Below are 18,244 nucleotides of genomic sequence, written 5' to 3' on the forward strand. Positions count from 1 at the left end.
ATCGTGTACTAGATTATGGGGTTTTTGTAGGAAAAATTAGTCTGTGGAAATAATTGGAAAGTCGAAGGAATCGAATTTTGTGAATCAGTAGGTGTCACCATTCTGAGTTTATTTTATTTTTCAGGAAAAGACACGAAGTATTTCTTTAGAAAAGTTGTTAATTTTGAGTACATACCTTGTCTAACGAAAAGTAATTTCCAGAAATAATTGAGTCAACTAAAATTTCCTGGATCACCATTGTGCATTGAATTTTTCTCCAAGAGAAAACTCGAGATATTTCTCTAAAAATGTAATCAATTCCAATTGTATATAAAACACAATCTCAGTAGAAAAATTCAAATACAATGTTTCTCGAAATAATTGCAAAGTCTTCCGATTCAATTTTAGAAAGCACTATAAACTAGAACAATTTAAACACGTTCGTGTCACTTCCTCGAAAGAGGACTGACACTTATCACTTTCGGTGATATTTTCAAATACTCTGTATCCTCAAAGGAACCGATGTTCGACCATTTTTCCAAGTCGTCCGGAATCTTTGTATCTCTATTATTTTGAATAACGCGCGTCAGATTTATCCTCATCTTTAATGCATTCGCTCCGTCCTAATATAGAATACACACACACACACGCACACATATATACACACACGTACAGATTTCGTCGGAGGTTTATTTTTCGGTGGCGAAACGCTCACGATCCACAGCAATAGCGAAACGATTTTTATCGTTCGTTTTACGCGAGCGATACGCGGATTCGATGGAGCCCTCGCTTTTCGAAGCGGACGCTTTAAAACTTTCCAATTAATCGGGCAACGATCTCCGGCGCTGAATATTGAAAATCGGAGTGACTGAATGATCGATGCCTTTAAAATCCGTGCATAATCGGTCACGGTTCCGACTCGTTAGGACGCCGATTGCCTGAGACAAATAACTCGCGGAGTGATTGACAGCCTTTATATGAAATTTCGAGTGCCTGACTAATAGGTGGAACACGATACGCGACCCTGCATGCATGGCCGGCACGGCGTGCATTCACATCTGCTTCCACATTAATGAGAGAGCGGTTAAGTGCTCGATTCGACCCCGTGAAGTCAAGGTCGTGGAACGTACGAGCGACCGCATAATCGGGAATAATGCCCCGCGCGCAAGGGTGTACCTTTACCCGTAACGTACAGTTACGAGTTCTCGGACCGCGAATAATCGAACCGATCGAGAGTCGCGCGGAAAGTACACATTGCGCTTTACGAATTATCCGACATTTTACGGTTATGGTTCTTGACTAGTTGTGAAGAAAATTTCTATGATTCTTGATGACTAAGAAAAGGTATAATTTTTGATAATTGAAGCGATGAATAGTTACTTGGAGAATTGAGAAATTATGAATTATTCGACATTTTACTGTTATGGTTCTTGACAATTTGTGAAGAAAATTTCTATGATTCTTGATGACTAAGAAAAGGTAAGATTTCTGATAATTGAAGCGATGAAGAGTCACTTGGAGAGTTGAGAAATTATGAATTATTCGACATTTTGCAGTTATGGTTTTTGACAAGTTGAGAAAAAATTGTGATCTTTGAGAGGTAAAGAAAATTTTTATGATTGTTGATGACTAAGAAACGGTACGATTTTTGATAATTGAAGCGATGAATAGTTACTTGGAGAATTGAGAAATTATGAATTATTCGACATTTTACTGTTATGGTTCTTGACAATTTGTGAAGAAAATTTCTATGATTCTTGATGACTAAGAAAAGGTAAGATTTCTGATAATTGAAGCGATGAAGAGTCACTTGGAGAGTTGAGAAATTATGAATTATTCGACATTTTGCAGTTATGGTTTTTGACAAGTTGAGAAAAAATTGTGATCTTTGAGAGGTGAAGAAAATTTCTATGATTGTTGATGACTAAGAAAAGGTATAATTTTTGATAATTGAAGCGATGAATAGTTACTTGGAGAATTGAGAAATTATGAATTATTCGACATTTTACTGTTATGGTTCTTGACAAGTTGTGAAGAAAATTTCTATGATTCTTGATGACTAAGAAATGGTACGATTTTTGATAATTAAAGCGATGAAGAGTCACTCGAAGAATTGAGAAATTATGAATTATTTAACATTTTATTGTTATGGTTCTCGACAAGTTGAGAAAAAGTTGTGATCTTTGAGAGGTGAAGAAAATTTCTATGATTCTTGATGACTAAGAAAAGGTATAATTTCTGATAATTGAAGCGATGAAGAGTCACTCAGAGAGACAAGCAGTATAAATTATTCAACATTTTATTGTTATGGTTCTTGATAAGTTGAGAAAAGGTTGTGATCTTTGAGAGGTAAAGAAAATTCCTATGATTCTTGATGATTAAAAAAAGGTAGAATTCCCGATAATTAATAAAAAGTTACGATTCTTCACAGCTGAAAATAAGCTGTGATCCTTGATAATTAACGAAAATTATCTTTCTTGATGACTGAAAAAAGAAACTATGACTGATGATAAGTAAGAAAAAGTTATGATACTTGATAGCTGAAAAATGAGCTACGATTCTTGATAACTGGAAAAAAGCTACAATTTTTAATAATTAAAAAAATCTTACGATTGTTGACAATCGAAGAAAAAAATAATTCTTTATTACTGAACAAAAAATGTGATTACTGAAGCTACAATTCTTAATAATTGAAAATATAACTGTTGATAACCGAAGAAAAAGGTGATTCTTGATAACTGAACAAAAAATGTGACTATTGAAGCTACTAATTCTTCATAATTGAAAAAAATGTTACCATTCTTGACAACCCAAGAAGAAGATGATTCTTAATAACTGAAAGAATGTTACAATTATTGACAACCGAAGAAAAAGATAATTCTTGATAACTGTACAAAAAAAATGTGACTATTGAAGCTACTAATACTTAACAACTGAAAATATAACTGTTGATAACCAAAGAAAAAGATGATCCATGATAACTGAACGAAAAATGTGAGTGTAACACGAAAAAAAACTTTCCAAAGATTTCCACAAAGAAAAGCTGCAGAGTTGAACGAGATCTCTTTAAGAAAACGGAAAGATTTATTTACAAAATCTCCTTGAAGGAGTGGTGGGGGGTGGGGGTGCAACTTACGACGTTTAATAATTTGGTTGACGCCACGAACATCTGCCGCTCTCCCGACAACCCTTTGCGAGTCCCTGAACCTTCTCCCGTCGCTCCACCCCCGCCACCGCCCCCTCTATCACGGTATTGTTTAATTAATCATGTTGTATTAATAAAAGCTCGCCTAATTGAATTCGCTGATTTCACACCGTTAATACGAGTTTCATTTAAATTGAATGAAGTATCGCTCCACCCCGTCGCTACCCCCCCCCCCCTACTACCCCTTATTTTGTCCACCCTTCTCCAGTCGCCACCCACCGAACCCAGCCGCCACCGTCGTCGCCTTGAAGCCAGAGCCACCCTCGAATCGTTCTTTTTCTCTCGCTGTTTTATTGATCCTCATTCCCTCCGGCTACGGTCCTCTAAAACGGTTTACTAAAAGGTAACCTATTTTTCATTGCCGTCTACGAGCGGCATACCGAAACGATTCCGTCTTCGAAACCAACCGAGCCCGAACCCGAGTCTGTTCGGTCGAAACTAAATCTTCGTTTCGCTCGAATCTCGATACACGGTGTATCATAACGTTCTGTTTTCCTATCCGCGCGAACCATGTACTGTGAATCGTTTTGAAAGTTTAATTCTTCGATGGAAAGATTCCTTTTGGAGAAACTTTGATGCGTGTTGTTACTTCTGTAGCGTTGTTCGTGATTTTATTTCATGGAGAGATGTTTTTTTTGTCGAGGGAGAATTTTGGAGCAATTTTGGTGCGTGTTATTTTGTATTAGTGTTAGTTGGTTGTAGATAGTTATAGAAATTGTTACTATCGTTTATGATTTTTTGTTCTGTAACGTTGTTTGTGATTTTATTTCATGGAGAGGTTTTTTTTGTCCAGGGAGAATTTCGGAGCAATTTTGGTGCGTGTTATTTTGTATTAGTGTTAGTTGGTTGTAGATAGTTCTAGAAATTGTTACTATCTTTTATGATTTTTTGTTCTGTAATCATTCTTCATGATTTTATTTCATGGAGAGGTTTTTTTTGTCGAGGGAGAATTTTGGAGTAATTTTGGTGCGTGTTGTTATTTTGGATTAGTATTATTTCATTGTAGATAGTTACAGAAATTGTTACTATCATTTATGATTTTTTGTTCTGTAATCATTTTTCATGATTTTATTTCATGGAGAGGTTTCTTTTGTCCAGGGAGAATTTTGGAGTAATTTTGATGCGTGCAACTTTGAAATTACTTTGCATTGGTAGTATTTGGTTATAGATACTTACAAAAATTATTACCATCGTTTATAATTTTCTATCCTGGATACCATTTCACGGAGAAGTTTTCATAGCTAAGGGAGATTTTTGGAGCAACTTTGGTGCGTGTTGTTACTTTGCATTATTTGATTATATATAATTATAAAAATTAAGACTACTATCGTTTATAATCTTTTGTCCTGGATTTAATTTCACAGACATATTTTTAAGTCGAGAAATTTAAAAAATGTAGTTGCATATACTAATACCTTACATTTGCACAATTTGAGGCGTTGTACATACTTGTAAAAATAATTACCATCGTTTAGAAATCAATGTCCCAGATTCCATTTTAAAGACGAAAGATTCTAAGACGAGATCAACCAAGTACCATAATTATAAAAACGATTACAATATAAAGTCTGAAATATTCCACCACGCGCGCAACGAATTTTTATCCCAAATTACCAGAACAATTTTCATCAGCCACGAATTTATTTAAAACGTTCCGCAGATAATACACAAACTTCGGAAAAGTCACGGTGAAATATCAATTTAATTCGTGTCACGAAATTCGTAGCAATTTCTCTTTATTACCGTATAACAGACAACACGTGTGAACGAGCGTACCTCGGTCATTAATCGTAACTTTTAATCGACTTTTCCGATCGCAATGATCGCCTTAATTTGCATTCAGCTACAGTGAAACGCGAACGAAACTCCGCCATTCTTTTCCATGCGCTGCAATAATTTCACAAATTTTTAAAAACATTCTCCGTACCAACGGTAACACTAACTACGGTACCAGTAAGTTGTTCAATAATTTTTCTCTTCTTTTCCATTGCAAAAAAAAAAGAAAGAATGACTACGACACTTCAACTTTGAACAACTACACGAAACTTCACACATGTTCATCGAACAGTAATATCATCCATAGAAAAATAAAATAATAGCTCCGTTTTTAATCGAATGACAAAATTTATTGAGGAACCTATTATAATTATTCATCTCTGGTAAAATTACCGCTAAGTTGTTCAATAATTTTTCTCGTCTTTTCCATTGAAAAAAAAGAAAAATGACTACGACATTTCAACTTTGAACAACTACACGAAACTTCACACATGTTCATCGAACAGTAGTATCATCCATAGAAAAATAAAATAATAGCTCCATTTCTTATCGAACGAGAAAATTTATTCAGCAATCTATTACAATTATTCATCTCTGGTAAAATTTCCCCAAATGACATCTCGAGTCCACGAAATTTCACACATGTTCATCGAACAGTACTATCGTCCATAGAAAAATAAAATAATAGCTCCGTTCCTTATCGAACGAGAAAATTTATTCAGCAATCTATTATAATTATTCATCTCAGGTAAAATTTCCCAAAATGGTATCTTCAGTCCAAGAAACTTCACACATGTTCATCGAACAATAATATCGTCCATAGAAAAATAAAATAATAGCTCCGTTCCTTATCGAACGAGAAAATTTATTCAGCAATCTATTATAATTATTCATCTCAGGTAAAATTTCCCAAAATGGCATCTCGAGTCCACGAAACTTCACACATGTTCATCGAACAGTAGCATCATCCATAAGAAAATAAAATAATAGCTCCTATATAAAATAATAGTTTCTTATCGACAAAATCTATTCAGCAACCTATTACAATTATTCACCTCAGGTAAAATTTCCCAAAATGGCATCTCGAGTCCACGAAACTTCACAACGTGTTCATCGAACAGTAGCATCATCCATAAAAAAATAAAATAATAGTTTCTTATCGACAAAATTTATCCAGCAACCTATTACAATTATTCATCTCAGGTAAAATTTCCCAAAATGGCGTCTCTACGAGACAGTTGTCTTTGTACTCCATCGACGTTCGATAATAACGCCCGTTGAACGTTACGTATAAGATTAATTATTTTTCGAGGGAGGGATTGTTTCCTAATGCTCTGGAAACGTCTTAGTAACATGTGTACACTGATCCAGTGGCGCTGAACGCGATCCAGCGTGAGCCAAGGGGGAGCCTCGGGTAAGATGAATAATAGGGTAAGATGGCGAAGTCCTTAATTAGCGTGATTAAGTTCCAGGTGGTAGTAGGCATCTATCTTGGTGGAACGCGCTTGACTGTTTATAAGTGGAAAGTGTAAGACATCGCGAACGGGCTGCACGAGCGAGCTAGAAAATCACCCTCGGGGTTTTCACGTAATCGTAACCTACCGTGGTTATGTGCGTTATCGTCCGGCTTGATATTCGTTCGAGTGATTAAACTCTCGCGTGGTACAACGTCGATCCGCGTGGCGTTGGAAAAATTGAAAAAAAAAGAAAAAAAGAAAAAAAAAAATACGCGTACCAGTGTTTCACGGAACGCGGGTAATTTCGAGCGTATTAATTCGTTTATTGCGCAACAGAATGTTTTTTCGTCGTTCAACCGTCGTTTCGTCGATTAAGTGTCGTTCCCGTGTTTGCGAATCGTTCGACGCGAATCATTTTCAACCGCAACTTGGTTGAAAAAAATGGAACGCGTTGCCGGTAATTAACGCGACAGAAATTTCAAGTTGTCGACGACAGGGTGATCGAATTATTTTATTCGATACAACGTTATCGAATAAAACAGTTATATTTTAATGTTACGACTTCGTTTTCACGTGACGGTACACCGTGATGATATTTGTTCGTACTCGATACTGGGAAAAATAAACATCAGGGAGTGTGTCGTTCGTGTGTAAGAAACACAAACGATTTCAATCGGAGCAATAGTTTTACTATTCTTGTGTAAGAAGTTATGCAACAGTGACGATAATTGTACTATTTTTATGTAAATATTACACAACATAGACGATTATTTTACTATTCTTATTTAAGAATGAAAACAATAATAATAATAATAATACGTAAGAATCGTTTTCGTTCGAACGATTTGTTGAATTGATAATCGATTTAAATGTACAAAAAAATATTCACGAATAAAAGGAATACTATGCTCCGAATTTGGAACGATTTTTCGGTCAGATGACTTTTGAAATAATCGAACGAACACGATGAGTTTAAAGTGACAATTATTGAGACATCAACTCTACTCGGTGACACGATCTCGATCGAGTAAACAGGATCGAGTTTGGTTTTATTTTTCCGTGACAATTTCACCGTAGACGAACCACGTATAAAGGTTCACGTGTCGTCGTATTTCATCGGGTCGGCCCCGAATAAGCGTAATTGACTTTCATAACTCGGTCGACACGACACGCGTGAAAACAAGTTGCTTGGACGTCGTTACGCGACGTGGCTGGTACCTCGATGGCTACGATATCAGCCTACATTCTCGCGCGAATTAATACGACAAAGTTTACGTCGAGATCGATGAATCGTGTCGCTGAGAAAGGACGAGTAACCGAGTTTATCGAGCACCGTGGACAACCACGAATAAACGTGATCTGGGTTAAAGGTGACGATAAAAATTTCTAACGTGATTATATTTCGAGTGTGTTCGCAGAGTGGTTCGAAATTATTTTTTAAAGTGTCTTTGGTTCAAGTTGTCGACATTTTTTACTATTATTTCATTCTCGTTGGACGATTGTACTAATCTTGCGGTGAAACATCAATGGATTGTGTTCTCCAGTGTGAGTCAGGAGTTCTTGAACACAAATACGCGACATGACCTACGAAAGTCAAGAATAGGATCAGTCGAACTTCCATCGCTCTGTATACTTTTCCAGGGAGTGTTTCTCAAAGCTATTTTCATTAGAAAATATTTTCTTCAATGGAAATACGCTTTTGGATCTCTCGAAACAATCGTAGAAACATAATCGAGTACTACGTCCCTAGCTGAGTTATAAATTCCTAAATATAAATACCTAACATCGTCCACGAGAGTCCACAATTCACCGGTCGCAAATTTACGAACAAAAATACACCTGTGAAAGTCCAAAACGCGATAAATGAAACCTGTACTAATATTTACCGAAGCTACTTCAATCTCGAAGAGTCTAACGTAGGATTTCTTAATTAATTTTCCAACATAAAAAAGATAATACCTACGTCTCTAGCCACCACGAAAGAGTCTATCTCACAGCTCGAGAAATGCTTACAAATCCTTACTATAAACACACATTACTCGCGAAAGTCCAAGACACCGAGTCTCTTCTCGTCCTTTCGTGAATTATTCCCAAGCCTTCGATCGTTCAACGAACAATCGAGAAAAATCACCGAGTGAATTTCGCGAGGTAAGAGAACATGATCGTGTACCGTACCTAAGTGTCTAACGAGGGTGGAATCGTCCGTTTCGCGCTTCGAGAGATCCTACGTCGTCTCTGTGTATTCGAATTCTTCAATGGCGCGAGAATGAGCGAGGTCCGTGGACGCTCGGGAACGAAACGAGACCGAATCGTCGACAGGTCCGCGGTTCTCGGTTCGTTGCGGCGTAGTAGTATGCCGGCTCGTTTGCGTAACGCGCCGCCAGAGCGCGCCACGGTGTCCCGGCGGCGCGCGAGCTTCCGAGATCCATAGGCGCCGCTCGACGACTATGCCCGCGGGCAGCTTTCGAGCTTAGGGGAGGAGCGAGCGCCAGGCCCCACCCACGTACCGCCTCTATCGAATTTTCCAGCGGCCCCAGGCGGCGCTGCGAGCGCCGACCGCCGCGGATGCCGCGCTCCACTCGACGTTGAACTACGGCCGCGGTGTGCTCTCGCAACACGGTGGCTTCGACTGCGACACGGTTCGATCGACTTTCGACGAATCGATTCGTCGTCGGGGCTGATGGAACCTTCCCGCCGGCGTACGGCGATCGCAATTCGTAACAGGGTAACGGTAACCGTTCGACGGGAGAACAGATCGGGTAATGCGATCAAATCGCGATACAAGAATCCCGTTGACGACGATCACGGTACAAACTTACGATTTAAATTGCCGTGCGCAGTTATTAACCCCTATCGAGTGCGCCTGTCGGCCATTCGGCTGTTCAAGCGTTCTGCAGCGAGTGCGATCGTCGAGGACATTGAGTCGCGAGGTTTCTTTATTATTTTCAGCGAAGCTGAATCTTCTACCGCAGAAACTGGATTTTTACGAATGGTTTATGAAGTAACGGTCGATTACGATTGATTTATTCGTTCTTTAGGTGTAGATTTTTGCGTCGCGTGCGCGTGGAACGCTTCACGATTGTTTGCGGCACGATTCGATAGAGAATATTTGAAATTTTTTGTATTTTGTCGCGGATTATGTTACGGGGATCGTGTAACATCGAAATGGTTATGGTATTGTAATCGATAACTGGATCAGTTTAGAAGAGAAGGATTATTGTTGTAAAATGACTCGAAGATTGTTATTTTGGAGGTTATTGTCGCATTTGAAGTGTGGGTTTTGAAATTTATGGAGTAGACGTGTACTGAAAATAAGTTGGAGATGGCGACGGTCCCGTTAAGCAGATGGAATATTAAGGGTTCAGTTTCTCTGATATTTAAAGCTATGAAATTATTAACAACATAGAACTTTTGTACTCAATACTATCAGAAATCTATTGCTGTAGATTTTCTTATTGTCTATCCACGAGGTTTCCAAAGTGAATCATTTCCACCTGAACAAATCGTGTGAAACAAACAAACTACTTGTTAATACTGAATACCATTATAATCGAAGCTATTACCATTAAGATCGCGGAACTTTAATACTCAATACTCTTCAAAATTAATCGTTGTAAACTTCTTTATTATACCGACTCGGGAATTTTCCAAAATGGACCATTTCTATCAGCAGAAATTGCACGAAACAATCGGAGTACTTGTTAATTCTAAGTACTTTTACACTTGAAGCTATTACCATTAACATAACGGAATCTTAATACTCAATACTCTTCAAAACCAATCGCTCTAAATTTCTCTATCACACATATCCGCGAATTTTCCAAAATGGATCATTTCTACCGGTAGAAATTGCGCGAAACAATCGGAGTACTTGTTAATACTAATTACCATTACACTCGAAGCTATTACCATTAATATCGCGGAATCTTAATACTCAATACTCTTCAAAACTAATTGTTCTAAATTTCTTTATCACACTTGTCCGCAAATTTTCCAAAATTAATCATTTCCAGTGGTATAAATTGCGCGAAACAATCGGAGTACTTGTTAATACTAAGTACTCTTACACTCCAAGCTATTACCATTAACATAACGGAATCTTAATACTCAATACTCTTCAAAACTAATTGTTCTAAATTTCTTTATCACACCTATCCGCGATTTTCCAAAATGGATCATTTCTATCAACACAAATCGCACGAAACAATCGGAGTACTTGTTAATCCCAAATACAATTACACTCGAAGCTATTATCATTAACACCTCAGAACCTTAACACTCGAACCTCTCAGAAATCAATCCCCGCAAATCTCCTCATTACCCATCCTTGAATTTTCCAAAACGGGCAACTCTCGGCCCGACAATGCGCATCACGGTTACAAATCTCGCGCGAGCGTAACGATAAGGATCGAAGACCGGTTCCGCTCGTATTTCCCCGTACGCTGGAGCGTACTCTCGGCGCGGGGCTGAAAAATAGGGACGTTTCGGTCGCGGCGTTCGGTTCGGTTCGCTTCGACCTAGTACCCGGAACCGTGGACCGATGGTTATATCGGTCGTTGCCGTGGTGGGCGGGAGGGGCAGCGGAGGGGTGGGGCTACTTTATTCCATCGTTCCTCGGACGAGCGATACCGCCGTTACGATATAACGCTCGGACGAAAATTGCGCCAAGGGCAGTCCCGGTATCGACTAGCCCACTCCCCTCCCATCGCCATTACTTAATACAGTCGTCTATAACGTCGCGTAATACCGGGGTGGGGGTGACTTACGGCGGCGTATCGATATGCATATTCATAACGACGATTACGTAAACGGTGCACGGAGGAACGTAACAAGTTTCTCTTCCACGGGAACCGGGCGGTAACGGCACCGCGCGGAGGAGTATTTCCATGCAAAAACGAGGCGAAAAACACAATTTCCGTGCTATCGTGGTTTCCCCTTCTTTTCTTCCCTCCCTCTCTCTCACTCTGGCACACAAGCGGCTCTCGCATCCAGTTAACTTCTGACCCGTCGAAGCGTGCGGCGTTTCGCTCCGTGGAAGCACTCTCTTCCTATTACGTTCAAACTTCACGACCCAGAGAGAGAGAGAGAGAAAGATAGAGAGAGAAAAAGATACGAGAACCGAGATTCTTAAAAAGTCTGGAAAAGCCAGCCACACCCGGGCTGCCTCTAACCCCGGCGTTCCTGTAAAAGGCGGAAACTATCGAGCATTAATACCGGGGTATCCGCGAGAAAGTTCGCTTTTGAGTATCGCGGGCCCCGCCCCCTTGCTACCGACCCTCGTTTCAGCGCGGAGAACGCGAGAACGAGACGACGACAACGACGTTGAAAAAAAGGGGGAACTCGGTATCGGTACCGAACGGTGGACGTTCCTTTTATTTCTACGGGGGTGGGGGGAGGTTGGGGGTGTAGGTGAAGGCCTTTCACCGGAGGTTCGCTTGTCCCGGGGTTTTTTTCCAAGTTGCTACGGTCGGGGTCGGGCCGCCAAGTTTATTCAGTCCGCCAAACTTTGTAGTACACCGTGTCGACCGCCAGAGGGCAGTGCGCCGTACTGGACAAGAGGTGGGAACCGGAAGTGAACGGCTGGCTCCGGACATAACCACCTCCGCCCTGTCCCTTTCGCTCCTTGCTCGCGCCCTCGAAACTCTCCTGCTCTCTCCACCTCCTACGCCCGTCTCCTCCTCGTCCACCTCTCGCCCTCCTTCCCCCCCTCTTTGGCCGCGAGGCGTGCTCGCGCGCGCACACATACACGAGTCGCGCTTTGTCCGGTCTACTCGGACGCAATTAGGGTGGGTCTCGGCCTTCAACCCCCTTGGGGGTGCCCGTTCGCTAAGTAGAAAAGCGTGTATCCACCTCCGACCTCGAAAGGCGGTGGGGTTTGCGTCTGGCTGTAACGGACTGCGGACCACGACCGACCAACCCCGGGAACAGACGGACAGACGGACGGATGGACTGGACTGACAGCAGCTGACTACCCACCGCCTCGGCCAAACTTCCCCCACCCACCGTTCTCGGTGCCTTGCTGTATCTCTCTCGCTCTTTCTCTGTCACTCTTTTTCTCTCTGTCTCTGTCTCTCTGTCTCTCTGTCTCTCTGTCCCACGCTTCCTGGACTTGGCCCCCACGGCTCTCCTACATCGGTTCCAAGACAAACATCCACCTCCAGGAGGAACTCCCCGAGTTCCGACCCAACCTCTGCGCTCTACGTCTCGTTTTACGCTTCCTCGGCTCGACTCGGTTTCTCGAGCGTGTTCGCGATCCTGCTCGGCCCGACCGTGGTAACGTTTTCATTGGTTTAGTTTCGGAGGACACGGACGTTTTGTAGGACACGTTCGAGGGCGTTTTTTTTTTCGACGAAATTTCAAGCAGGTGCCTCGATACTATTCACTGTGGAGGAAACGGTTTTTGAATAGGGGAGGGCATGGTTAGTTACACAATTGTGAAACACTCTCAGGAAGGTTTGTAGACAATTGTATCGATATGCTCGGTTACTGTTTTGGAGGAAAAGACGCAACAGTTGGGACTACACGAGCGGAAGGATGTGTTTCGTAGATGTGGAATCGAAGTATTTGCAGCGGACAATGCAAGTCCTAAGAATCTAATTCAAAGAAGGAGGAAAAGTATGTTTGATTTTAGATTGGTTATTAAATTCCATATAGTTTTATCGTTACCTGACCCAGACCTAAACAAGTTACGAAATTTTGTACAATCGCTCCCAGTGTAGGAGATCAGAGTGTACACGAGAGTGTATGGTGTAGTCGGAGTCCATTGGGCCCAGAAGAATGGTAATGGACCCAACCTCGTTATTCTTACAATCGCGTTAACCTTACGATTGGAAAATTTCACCCAACGAAGATGAAATTCGACCTTACTTAACCTTTTCTATTCCTTGACTATACTCGCTCAATTGATCGCGATAGGGCACCCACGAGCACTTATCGTGTATCACATTTATCGTGTATCGCGTTCAACGTAAAGTCGTTCATAATTAAACCTAACCCAGACCTAACCCTTTCTATACTTTGACTATACTCATTCGATTAATCGCGATGGGGCACCCACGAGCACTTATCGTGTATCACGTTTATCGTGTATCGCGTTCAACGTGAAGTCGGTCATAATCAGACCTAACCCTTTCCATACCTTAACTATACTCACTCAATTGATCGCGATAGGGCACCCACGAGCACTTATCGTGTATCACGTTTATTGTGTATGGCATTCAACACGAAGTCGTTCATAATTAAACTTAACCCAGACCTAACTCTTTCTATACTTTGATTATACTCGTTCAATTAATTGCGAAGGGGCGCCTACGAGCACTTATCGTGTATCACGTTTATCGTGTATGGCGTCCAACGTGAAATCGTTCATAATTAAACCTAATCCAGACCTAACCCTTTCCATACCTTGACTATACTCGTTCGATTAATCGCGATGGGGCACCCACGAGCACTTATCTTGTATCACGTTTATCGTGCATCGCGTTCAACGTGAAGTCGTCCATAATGGAAGGTCTAAAAACTCAAGCCTCGCTTGGATTATTCGACACCGAATTATACGCAATTCTTCCCAATCAAAAACCACCTTTCCCGTGCGAAACGCTGTTGCGAGGGTACACGGTTGGAATATCGCCGCTCGTTTACAGAGCACGCGAAGTTTTTGCGTTTTACGAGAACGCGCGTCGGTTGCACATAATTCCACGTAACGCGCGCGGAATATTCGAATATAGGATGCCAGACAGCGCGAAGGGGAGGTCTTAACACGAGCGCGTAGCACGTAGTCAAATTGAACATGTAATGGAGGTAACTCTCGCTCATCATTTCCCTTACCCCCCACCCAAACGCCCCTCTCTCTCTATACCTAAACGGCGCGGAAACTGCAAGCGCCCCCGTGTAATATTACGGAATACCTACATACCATTACACACGTCCCGGCGTTATATAAAGCGGCGGGAACCCGACGAGATGCAACCCGTCTACCTAACCTCTATTCGCTCCGTATCGCGATTATAGGCGCGAAACGACGAGATCGATACAACCGACCACGGATTATTTCTCGTTCGGATTATACTCGATCGGTGTGTACACGATTCATGAATCGTATCTTCGTACTTCAAGGGGTGAGTCTACGCGCCGAGGTGAGCGAGGAATGTGAACGTGTGTCCTAACTTGGTTCTCGAGTTACCTATAATCGAAGAAAGTGCTAAAAAGTCTCTGCTTGGTTTCAAATTTTTATTTGGAGGGTTTTTCGAAATGTATTGTGTGTTCAAAGGAAGACACGGATCTACTGTGCGGAGCTGAGAAAATTACATGTGTTCTACCTTGATTTTTGAGTTATGGGAAATCGAAGAAAATATTCAGTGTCTCCTTTGTCTTTAGTATTTTCATTTCGGGAGTGTTCAAGGGAAAGCAACTATGTACTGTACGAAATTGAGAAGTTGACCTCTGGAAAAAATTCCACATTCTTATGTAACATTGTACTACATCCCTTTTAACGAGGTGTCCTGGAAATCCAGTTTCGAAAAGTGTCTTTCTATCGATACTTTTTATTTCGAGAGTTTTCAAAAGAAAGCAACTATGTACTGTACGAAGTTGAGAAGTTGACCTCTGGAAGAAATTGAGAATCACACCTACTAATAAAATTTTCTCGACACTGATCACACTCCTCCGTAACATTGTACTACATCCTTCGTTAAAAGGTGCCCTGGAAATCCAGTTTCGAAAAGTTTCTTTTTATGGATACTTTTTCTTTCGAGAGTGTTCAAAAGAAAACAACTATGTACTGTACGAAGTTGAGAAGTTGACCTCTGAAACAAATTGAGAATCATACCTACTAATAAAATCTTCTCAACCCTGACTACATTCCTCTTAACGAGGTGTTCCAGAAATCCAGTTTCCAAAAATTTCTTTTCGTCGATACTTTAAATATTCCTTATCTACCTCTATCCAATCCATAGATTCACCCCCTGAAGTGCCTCTAAATCGTCCTGTACCACCTGGATTACAATACACCGAACAGATGACGTATTTCATCGCGTTGCAACAGCTCGTCACCTGCTCCGTCCGTGATCTTTTCCAATTACCTACGATAACGCGTATCACCGAGCGGCGGTCGACCCTAAATCGAACGAATAACAGAAGTAACTCCCGCTAATCATTTTCCCTCTCCGGTATAACCCAGCGGGGCTGACAAACTGCGAGGGAGCTCCGATATTACGCGAGTACGGTACATACTATTACACATCCTGCAGGCAATGGCCAGACACCGACGATACGCTCGGTTGGTAGGATATCCTTCGGAACACCCCACAAGGGGCTCGTTTGTCTAACCAGCCACCCCTCTCGACCCCCTTTCGGTCCGCTCCCTCCCTCCCCTCCTCTGGTACACCGTGGTAGCGTATCCACGAGCACGTGGTTATGCCCACTTCGTCATCGGCGGTGGAAGGCACGAATGGAGGACGGGGCGAGGAGGGGCGAGGAGGTGGGGGGAGATGGTAGGAGGTTGTAGTCCGTGCTACCAGGCCGCAAGCCACCCCTCCGTAGTTGCCAACGCGTCCGCCAAGCGGCAACGCGCTATCTTCCCGGTGGCCCATTCCGCCCCTAAATTGTGAGTAATGCTGATTATGTAAAAAGACTTTACGGGACGTTATTACCGTCGTTGCGATTACGATGTTATACGAGCCGCGGGGCGCGCGCAGCCCCGTGGCGCTCGTAACTCCAACACCCCCACCCACCCCCCTGCCACCCCATCTCCACAACCACCCCCGTGTCTTTTCTAGCCGCGCTACCTTGGCGCTCGACGACCTCCTCTCACCTTCGAGTTTCGGCTGCGAAACGTATTTTTTCGAAACACCACTGTCTCCTTTCGCTCGAATTTCTCGACTGTTTGGAAATAGTTTTAATCGAGATTTGGTCTGGGGATCGATTCCTCGATGTCTCGAATTTCGACGCGGATGCGACGATACTTCGGTAAATAGATTTTTGTTTCCATTTCCAATTCGAGGATTGTACGGGGGAGTTGACACTTGATTTACCAATCTGTCGAAACGATTGGTTTTCACTGATTTTATAACGTAATTTAGTTTAAATTCTGTAGCATGTTTCTCGAAGATGACTTTTTGAATTTTATAGATGTGGTCAATTTTTTAAATTTCTTTTTTTCCTCATTGATTGGTTTCTTTTTTTAGATACATATGAAGTGTACTTTAATATTCTCAAATCTGTCCGTAGTTTTAGTGTTAACTAAATTATTCACTAATATCCTGGTGATTAGATTTTTATAATTTTTCAACTCTAATAAATAATATCACTCTAGAAACTTCATTCTTCATTCTAGTAACAGAAATCATTCTACTTCTCGATCTTATTAAGAACCATGAATTTACAAAGTGATCTTGTTACGCATAAGACGTAATCAAAAGTCGATTTTGTTAGAAACCACGAGCTTACAAAGCGAAACAGTAGCAGGTTGATTTTTCAAAATAGTGTGCCTTCGCAAACCGGTAGTTTCACAAAATTAGTGCTTTTACTCTCGTGGAAATTACCCATATTTCGATACATATTAGAAAAAATCCTGATAATGTAACCTCTCCATCCAAAAATGTCAGATCTAGGATCACTGATTACTAAAACCTCGCCACCTACTCAATTCCAAAAAGTCAAAACCAGAATCACCGATTCCAGAAGTACCTCTTCGCTCACTCAACTCCAAGAATTCAAATCCAGGATCATCGATTAGTACCTACTCAACTCCAAGAATTCAAATCCAGCAACACCAATTAGTACCTCTCCACTCACCCAACTCTAAGAATTCAAATCCAGGATCACCGATTAATACCTACTCAACTCCAAGAATTCAAATTCAGAATCACCGATTAGTATCTACTCAACTCCAAAAATGCAAATCCAGCAACACCGATTAGTACCTCTCCACTCACCCAAATCCAAGAATTTAAATCCAGGATCACCGATTAGTACCTACCCATCTCCAAGAATTCAAATCCAGGATCACCAATTTGTACCTACTCAACTCCAAGAATTCAAATCCAGGATCACCAATTAGTACCTACTCAACTCCAAGAATTCAAATCCAGCAACATCAATTAGTACCTCTCCACCCACCCAACTCCAAGAATTCAAATCCAGGATCACCGATCAGTACCTACTCAACTCTCCACCCACCCAACACCAAAACTATCAAATCTAGGATCACAGACTACTAAAACCTCTCCACCTTAGTACCAATCGCACTTCAACCATTCCCCTGGAAAAATTCCCAACCAAAATCACCGATTAATACCACCACCCATCCAACTCCACCAACTCGAAACCCATAATCACCGATGGGTACCGCTCCACCCATCCATCTCGAAAACCCAGCACCAGGTTACCAATGTCCCGTGGCCAAGTGTCCCGAAACCGCCACAAGAGGATCGCGGACCGCCTCCGCCCCCGTGATGGTCGTTATCGTCCCCACGGGAGGGGGAGGGGAACGCGATAAATTATCGATCGATACACCTGACGGTCGACAATCTTGTCTACACAAATATACCGCGGCTCGGTTGTCCGTACGTCGTCAAACCCGTGGCTACCGGGAAACCATTCTACCGTCAATCCGGGTGTACCGGCTCGACGGCAATTACGTTCTGCGCGGGACAGATAGACCCCGGGACGAAAATGTCCAATTACACGCAACCTTACCACCTACCGCGGCGATCGCCACCGGTGGAGGTTCCGTTATCGATCCCGGACCCGACATACTCGCGCGTTAATGAGGAAATCCGTGTGTGCGCGCGTTCGCGCTACTGTCCACGTACCCGGTACGGTGAAA

This window comes from Ptiloglossa arizonensis, chromosome 6 (genome assembly GCF_051014685.1).
Source record: "Ptiloglossa arizonensis isolate GNS036 chromosome 6, iyPtiAriz1_principal, whole genome shotgun sequence".
NCBI classification, from domain to species: Eukaryota; Metazoa; Arthropoda; class Insecta; order Hymenoptera; family Colletidae; genus Ptiloglossa; species Ptiloglossa arizonensis.